The sequence below is a fragment of the Acipenser ruthenus genome, chromosome 50 (assembly GCF_902713425.1).
Source record: "Acipenser ruthenus chromosome 50, fAciRut3.2 maternal haplotype, whole genome shotgun sequence".
Taxonomy (NCBI): domain Eukaryota; kingdom Metazoa; phylum Chordata; class Actinopteri; order Acipenseriformes; family Acipenseridae; genus Acipenser; species Acipenser ruthenus.
The window spans coordinates 8,529,657-8,539,120 of record NC_081238.1 but is presented as its reverse complement, the minus strand read 5'-3'; the positions used below and the strand labels follow the sequence as shown (position 1 = coordinate 8,539,120).

At 38.2% G+C, this 9,464-nt stretch overlaps 2 protein-coding genes and 1 non-coding gene across 4 annotated transcripts in view; all 3 read left to right on the top strand.

Moving 5' to 3' along the window:
* Positions 1–9,464, top strand: part of LOC117965878 (zinc finger protein 501-like) — a 628,111-nt gene that overhangs the window by 25,225 nt on the left and 593,422 nt on the right. The window lies entirely within an intron of this gene.
* The window catches only part of LOC131722023 (zinc finger protein OZF-like), a 307,153-nt gene that overhangs the window by 63,074 nt on the left and 234,615 nt on the right, over positions 1–9,464 (top strand). The window lies entirely within an intron of this gene.
* trnat-cgu (transfer RNA threonine (anticodon CGU)) lies at positions 7,177–7,248 on the top strand. The gene has a single exon. It is a non-coding gene; the product is annotated as a tRNA-Thr (tRNA).

Genomic DNA, 9,464 nt, shown 5'->3' with positions numbered 1-9,464 from the left:
GGAGGAGACCCTCACATTGTCTCAGTATGTATCTGGACATTTACTGCAAATGTTTTTAATCTGTTTTTGTATGGTGTTGCTGATCCTTGTGTCTAGTAAGGAAAATAATAAAAACAAAATTCACTTCCCTGTTGTACGGGGACTGGAGGCCTGTGGTTGGGAGTGTCCTGAACAACAAAAGAAAGGTTAATGAAGAGTACGGTTTAGAGAGCTGGTTTGGAAAGGAGCACACTTCCAGAACAATGTATTGCAGTACTATTGTTGAGATAAACTGATATGCAATGGTTCAGGTAACCTGAGTTGGGTGTGGTGGTGAGGTCCTCCATCTTGACAGGAAGTGGGGAAGCAGCCATGTTGGTGAGGGAAGCTTTTATTGACTTCCCTGAGTACTGACTTCCTGTAGTCAGGGCAGTACCTGTAGAAGATATTGAAAGGGGGGACAGCTGATTTTAAGTATGTTTCCCTCTGCTTGTTTTAAAGCATAGTTTTAATGCACGTGTTAGATTAATGTATATATATATATTCATTGATTTGTTTCTTTTTGAATACTTTATTTATTATTGATAACTGTTTTCTGGTTTGTTTCTATATACCCACCTGCAGAATGGTTTATTCTGGAGGAGGGGGAGGTCTGGAAGGGTATAAAGGCTGTTAGTTTTGTTCAGTCAGGATCGTCTTTTTGTGCAGATCAGAGGGCAGTTTTGCAGCTCTGTGGTTGGACTCAGTTATTGGAGTCAGTACCTGTGATTAGGTGACTATAAATAGTTCTTTTTGGTTTCCACTTTTTCTTTCCTCAAATTGTTTGATATTTTGTTCAATTAGCTTTTTGTTTATTATTGTTCTTAAATAAAAATAATTCATTTGGCATCAAACTTCTCTGTGATCCTTGTGCGCGCGCGTGTGTCAGTCACACACACACGCACACACACACACACACACACATACCAAGAGACACACACTGAGACACAGACACACACACACTGAAACACACACACTGAGACACAGACACTCACACACTGAAACACTCACACACTGAGACACACACACACTGAGACACAGACACACACACACTGAAACACACACTGAGACACACACACACACTGAGACACACACACACACTGAGACAGAGACACACACACACTGAGACACACACACACACACTGACACACACACACTGACACACACACACAGACACACACACACTGAGACAGACACAAACACACAGACACACACTGAGACACACACACACACTGAGACACACACACACTGAGACACACACACACACAGAGGTACAATTATGTTATGCTAATTGTTAAATATTCAGATTTAGCAGCCAGTTAAATATTTACCTAAATGTTAAATCTAGTTAAGAGATTTAATATTTAGTTAAATATTTAGCTAACTGTTAAATGTTGTAACTAGATTTCTAAATGATATCTGAATGCACACATTTCTAAAAAGCTGTATTTATTTTCTCCTCATTTCTGGCAGCCCATACTAACGGCGCTCGGAACTTTCGCATTTTTAAATCCTAACGGTCTCTGCTCAGCGGAGTGGAATGTTCAGGAGCCAGTTGCCTAGCAGCGTCTCCGCCTCCTTCTCTGCCCCGCCCCCTCTCTCCCTCTCTCGTTGCTCCAGCTAGGAGTTCACATTCAGCTTCCTTAGATTATATAGCGCCATTCTTTACTAACTTTTACAAATGAGCTTATTGGAGGCTTCGTGTTTTTAAGATGGTTCAGGTGCAGTCCGGGCAGACTGACTGCAGCATCATTACAGTATACCGCACTGCGCTCGGCTTTGTGTGGAGGCTGATACACAAAATAATGAACGACTGGTAAAGAAATCACTTGGATTGCTTTTTAATGGTAATTGTGTATCTGGTATTCTAAGTATTACCTACAATTAATAACTCAGCTATATTCATATTCAGAATGTGATAGAGTATTAAGTTCCTGATTAACCTGCGATCTTTGAAATTGACGAGGAAATCAGTTTATGGGAAAGTAATCAAGCACTTTGTTTTTAAGGAAGTCTCTCGGAAGTGGTGTTTTGGGATTGCAATTAACCAGTCGGTCTGGAGTAGAGACGGTCCGAATCTGTGGAGGAGTGAATTCCTGGGAATTCACACTCCTCCAGGGAGCCGCCATCTTCCTCAGCGACATCGTCATCGGAATTATCACAAACGGACCGCTAAAGTGACCTGGAATACATGAACTCAGCTGCTCGGTTCTAGTTTTGTGAAATCGACAGACGTTGTGTCTCCTTTTAAGAAGTAGGAGTTCATAAAGGCTGGAGTTGAGGGTTTGAAAACGTGACCCAATGAGAAGTCTTGTTTTTGTTTGACAGCGTATAAAGATTTTACTGACAAAAAGGCCTGATATGTTACATTGGAAGTGCTTCGCCTGTAAAGAGTTTGATAGTATGTTTACTTGATTTCCATTTTTATCATTCAAATACTAAACAGGTAAGATACTCCCTCTGCAGGTTACAGATTCTCTTCAGATTTCCGCTGTTCTGTGCAGTTTGGGACGGCCTCTAGGCTTGAGGTTTGCAGACATGTGATAGACAGTCTCTGGGTTCGGGCAGCGATGCACATTTTAATTTGAGCTGCTGTGCTGTTATAGATTCATCTGATAGAGACACAGGGATATCTTCAGACGGCACGGTTCAGGTGTTTTGAGACTTGTGGAAAGGATGGAAGTTTTACAAATATTACTAATTTTTTTTTTTTTTTTTTATCAAAAACTAGAGTAAATTATCAAAATCTCTTGTTCTGTATATGACTGGTTGTATGTTAACCTTACAGAGGATTCTATGAAGAGAAATGTAATAAATGAATTTTCAAATTTGACAGGCCCTCGATGTTCGTCTCTTGTTTTGTGTTTTGTTGTTCTTCAGAGCCGAGCTCGCTGACAGGTTTAAAACACAACGTGTCACTTTCCCTGGCATTCGGCTGCCTGGACTTATTCCTGCGATATCTTTATCAACACAATCGCCATGGTTTATGTTTTTATTAACATGTCCCTCGTCATGAATAGTTCTGAGGAGTTGTTTTAGTTTTACATCAGTTATGAACGGAGCATGGGAGGGGACTTGAGACAAAAAATATATCTCCTAGAGACACACAGGTACTGACGCATGCATGCGCACGCACACACACACACACACACAGGTAGTGACCCGCACACACACACACACACACACACACACACACAGGTACGGACACACACACACACACACACAGGTACTGACATACACACACACAGGTACGGACACACACACACACACACACAGGTACTGACATACACACACACAGGTACTGACTGACACACACACGCACACACACACACACACACACACAGGTACTGACACACACACACACACAGGTAGTGACACACACACAGGTACACTTATGCTATGCACTTTAGCTGCCAGTTAAATATTTAGCTAACTGTTAAATCTAGCTGAGAGATTTAAGCTTTATTTAACTATTTAGCTAAATGTTAAATCTAGCTAAGAGATTTAAGATTTATTTAAATATTTAGCTAACTGTTAAATCTAGCTAGGAGATTTAAGATTTATTTAACTATTTAGCTAAATGTTAAATCTTGCTAAGAGATTTAAGATTTATTTAACTATTTAGCTAAATGTTAAATCTTGCTAAGAGATTTAAGATTTATTTAAATATTAAGCTAACTGTTAAATGTTGTAAGTAGATTTCTAAATGATATCTGAATGCACACATTTATAAAAAGCTGTATTTATTTTCTCCTCATTTCTGGCAGCCCATACTAACGGCGCTCGGAACTTTGGCATTTTTAAATCCTAACGGTCTCTGCTCAGCGGAGTGGAATGTTCAGGAGCCGGTTGCCTAGCAGCGTCTCCGCCTCCTTCTCTGCCCCGCCCCCTCTCTCCCTCTCTCGTTGCTCCAGCTAGGAGTTCACATTCAGCTTCCTTAGATTATATAGCGCCATTCTTTACTAACTTTTACAAATGAGCTTATTGGAGGCTTCGTGTTTTTAAGATGGTTCAGGTGCAGTCCGGGCAGACTGACTGCAGCATCATTACAGTATACCGCACTGCGCTCGGCTTTGTGTGGAGGCTGATACACAAAATAATGAACGACTGGTAAAGAAATCACATGGATTGCTTTTGAATGCTAAATATGTATCTGGTATTCTAAGCATTACCTACAATGAATAATTCAGCTATATTCATATTCAGAATGTGATACAGTATTAAGACAGGGTCCAGTATTAGAAATAAATAAACACGCTTTAAGAGAAACAGCAGTGATGTTTATTGCCCATTCCCATCCATTCTCTAGATGTTTCTACATTGTGGTTGCAATCCACAGGGACAAGGGACTCAGCGATGTTAAATAAAAACCTAGAGCCCACAATTAACCAATATAGAAAGGAAGGGGGGAGAAATGTATTGCCTGCGTGCAGCACCTTCCACTTACCTCTATTAAATGTCATTTGCCATGTGTCTGCCCAGTTCTGAATGCTCTCGAGATCATTTTGAATGACCTTTGCTGCTGCAACAGTGTTTGCCCCTCCTCCTGTTTGGAACTGCAAACACAAGTCAAAAAGGAAGTTAGAAAGGCTAAGAGAGAGACAGAAATGAACATTGCTAAGGGGGCTAAAACCAATTCCAAAACGTTTTTCCAATATTATAACAGTAAGAGAGGAGGTTAAATGTCTAAGAGACACAAACGGCAAAATCACAGACGAAGGAAAAAAAATAGCGAGTATATTAAATGATTACTTTAGCATAACAGAGCTAGAACATAAGAAAGTTTACAAACGAGAGGAGGCCATTCAGCCCATCTTGCTCGTTTGGTTGTTAGTAGCTTATTGATCCCAGAATCTCATCAGCAGCTTCTTGAAGGATCCCAGGGTGTCAGCTTCAACAACATTACTGGGGAGTTGGTTCCAGACCTTCACAATTCTCTGTGTAAAAAAGTGTCTCTTATTTTCTGTTCTGAATGCCCCTTTATCTAATCTCCATTTGTGACCCCTGGTCCTTGTTTCTTTTTTCAGGTTGAAAAAGTCCCCTGGGTCAACATTGTCTATACCTTTTAGGATTTTGAATGCTTGAATCAGATCACCGCGTAGTCGTCTTTGTTCAAGACTGAACAGATTAAATTCTTTGAGCCTGTCTGCATACGACATGCCTTTTAAACCCGGGATAATTCTGGTTGCTCTTCTTTGCACATTACTTCCCTTGATTTAAATTCGACACTTCTCACAATATATCCCCATTTTTATTTAAATTAAAATACAAGTTGCATTATAGAATTTTTCATTTCAGCTGCAAAGGTACAAACAAGTAACAAATAGTGTTTTAAAGACAGCAACAAGGTACGGACGGGGATTGAACCCGTGATCTTCGGTTTACCACTTGGCCACCGCACCCTTCATGACTGCAAATGAAATGGGAAGCTTGGACTCTATTGAGAAGGCTGCCCGGAAAGAGAATCTGCCTGGAAACCAACCTTACAGTTAACAGCTGAATGCCAAGGATGGGCAAAATAGTCTCGGAAACTCTTTAGATAGAAAACATTGGTCTCCATATTTATTTAAAATACAAATAGAAAATAGGTTGCCAGACATGTATTTTAAATAGAAATGAGTAAATACTATTTTGCAAATAGTATTTTTTTAAAACACTTGACACCATCTACCGGCTGTAGTATACACCCATTTATTATTTATTGTTTTCATAATAATGAACTGAAAGTTTCAGTACTGCCTCAGTCAACAAGGTCAGTAACCGTATTTTGATCCAAAAGAACTGGTACTTCTATAGCAATAATTACAGTAGTTTTAGGCTGTCTGAAAATGAATTACTCTGGAGTTAAGAATCGTACATCTTTTACCAGAAACATTTTGTTTTTAAATGGATTTCATATTAGAGTGAAGCTATGGTCGCATTGCTGAGTAAGGAATGACCATAAAACAAGGCACATGCTAATTCTGAGGACACACTCGTTTTAGGTGTTAACCCTATTATTTGCAGCAGCAGCGATGCGATTTTAAAGCTTTTCACCATTTTTCAAATTTTTTTTTTTACTTAATACAAAAATGCAGTTTCTGCTCAATTTGTAATAAAGCAGTACTTGTTATATGATCCTGACAGTAATCGTAATATAATCAGAGCCTTCTGAGGACACAGACGCCGTTACCCACAGTGACTTACAATCGTAAACAAAAATACATTTCAAGAATCACAGTTCAAGTATTCATACATATAAGAGCAAGATCAAATACAATGACTTCAGTTCTAAAATATACAAGTATATGACAAAATACGATTCAATAATCAGAGCAGATAACAGCTCCTCCTCAAGACTCACCTCTTCAGACAGCACCTGTAGAACTCCTATTTCTGATTAGTGAATCGTCTGTGTCCTCAGAAGGCTCTGATTATATTACGATTACTGTCAGGATCATATAACAAGTACTGCTTTATTACAAATTGAGCAGAAGCTGCAATTTTGTTTTAAGTAAATAAAAAGTTGAAAAATGGTGAAAAGCTTTAAAATTGCATCGCTGCTGCTGCAAATAATAGGGTTAACACCTAAAACGAGTGTGTCCTCAGAATTAGCATGTGCCTTGTTTTATGGTCATTCCTTACTCAGCAATGCGACCATAGCTTCACTCTAATATGAAATCCATTTAATGTAAAACAAAATGTTTCTGGTAAAAGATGTACGATTCTTAACTCCAGAATAGTTCATTTTGAAAGACAGCCTAAAACTATTGTAATTATTGCTATAGAAGTACCAGTTCTTTTGGATCAAAATACGGTTACTGACAGGCTTGTTGACTGAGGCAGTACTGAAACTTTCAGTTCATTATTATGAAAACAATAAATAAAAAATGGGTGTATACTACAGCCGGTAGATGGTGTCAAGTGTTTTAAAAAAATACTATTTGCAAAATAGTATTTACTAATTTCTATTTAAAATACATGTCTGGCAACCTATTTTCTATGTGTATTTTAAATAAATATGGAGACCAATGTTTTCTATTTAAAGAGTTTCCGTGACTATTTTGCCCATCCTTGGCATTCAGCTGTTAACTGTAAGGTTGGTTTCCAGGCAGATTGCCTTTCCGGGCAGCCTTCTCAATAGAGTCCAAGCTTCCGATTTCATTTGCAGTCATGAAGGGTGCGGTGGCCAAATGGTAAGGCGTCGGTCTCGTAAACCGAAGAGCACGGGTTCAAACCCCGTCCGTACCTTGTTGCTGTCTTTAAAACACTTGTTTGTACCTTTGCAGCTGAAATGAAAAATTATAAAATGCAACTTGTATTTTAATTTAAAAAACGGAGTATTCGGATTTGAACCGGGGACCTTTTGATCTGTAGTCAAATGTTCTACCACTGAGCTATACCCCCATTCCGACAACACCGTTTCCTATCAAGCACAACCAACGGTGCCGAGCTGTCAGTTTCAGGAATGCAATCTATCAAGGCGCGTGATTTATTTGACCTTTTATGTCATTTGTAAAGAAACTAATTTGATTAAAAACCTAACGTATTAGAGGTCAATTGTCTATTTGAATGTGTCCAGTAATGGGCACATTTCCTTGATTGCGAAACTTTCTTACCTCAAATGTGACAAAAAGCGTACATACCTCTTATACACAATGAAATATAAGTCGTCAAACTAAGGTGAAATAATTCTTCTTCTTCCACTTTTTAAGGGTGTGCAGCGACTATTCAAACAGAAAAACTAAATAACTAAACATCTACCAATCCTGTGATTCCACATGTTGGTCAACGTCAAAACATACCAGGGTGTGCAAGCAGTTTGATATCCACACCGTTTATATTAAACAAACTAGAATCTTTGGTTCTGTTGGTCAGTATTTTCTTAAAGTATCTTGCTCAAGGGTACAGCAGCAGTGTCTCCCACCTGGGATTGAACCAATAACCCTCCGGTCAAGAATCCAGAGCCCTAACCACTACTCCACACTGGAACTTGGCATTTAGAAATTATGATCTGTAGCCTAAAGTACATGAAAGACACCGTAAAGCATGCTTTTTAAGGCTGTCTGTCATTTGTGACTTACAAAATGAAGTTACATTTCATAATGTCTCTGTTATCTGTTTATATATCAACCACACATGTGATTGATTACCCAACAAAAAAGCCAGTCACTCATATGCATTATCATACTTGAAATGTAAAATTGTTGTACAATCGAAAACACGATCATGTTGCTTTAGAAAGGGAGACATATCTGACCTGATGTACTCGGCTGCAAAAATTAACATTGAAACAAGTAAGATATTTGATATTTCATTTATTAGCCAGTTTCCCGGTGGTGCAACAAGTGAGTAACTCATGTAATTAGAAATGCTTGTGAAGTGCAGGATCAAATCCCTACTCCTGTGAGGAAGTGTGCGTGTATGAACTTGTTTTAGATTTTAAATAATAATTACATTTTCCAAAATGCAAAACTAAAAGAATCATATTTTATGATATTTTTTAAATAAACTAATTGAAAAAAAGAGAAAGAAATAATACATGCTTCCTTCCAGGAGTAATCTAGGCTATATTTCAAGGAAGCATTGTATTGATTCTGGTTCAGTCAGATCACGTGATGTGTTGCTTCATGCGGAACACTGTTTGCTTCAGATGGTTCGAGGCGGGTTACGTCATTTGCTTGCTTCACATGAAGCAGTGGTCATTTGAATCACCTGAAGTAGTGAATCACTGAATCATGTGACTGATCCGAAGCCTCAATGAACCCTGTGTATGATTTTAAGCCTGAATGATGCAATGAACCCCGTGTATGATTTGAAGCCTCAATGAAGCAATGAACGCCGTGTATGATTTGAAGCTCTGCGCTAATGTAGATGAATCACTTGAAGCCCCTCTCCAAGATGCATAGGCATTCTAGTATTAGGCATAGCATTAATGGGTCATTAGTTCAGTGTCTCATCGGTGTCTCTCGGATGGCTAGATTATTACAGATTATTTTTAAGCATACAACATACTTGAAGTGTAACCCCAAGTCAATTAAAACCTATTGAACATTTAAAACAAGAAAAGTGTTTTTAAAGAGCATAATATATAGAAACACAACATCATAATAATGTTGATTTTATTACAGTGTTTAAAATGATACCAGCAGAATAAAACTAGTGAAGGAAACAAAGGTACACTTCATTGAAAGTATATTTAAACATGATTTCAAACATATTAAGGAGAAACCAGTTCAAACACAAATGTGGCTTTTTGTTAAAGATTCTGAATTTAATATTTGAATCAGTTCATAAAAGTGACCAGTAGATGGCAGAATTTTTACTTTTATTTTTTTCAATGCAGTCCAGCAATCCAGTTTATTCTTGGACATTAATAACACTGCTATTAGATTTCTGTGGTGTAATTATGTTTCCTTTTCCAATATGGTCCTTGTTAGTGTAAGTGACATTTCCTTGTTCATTTG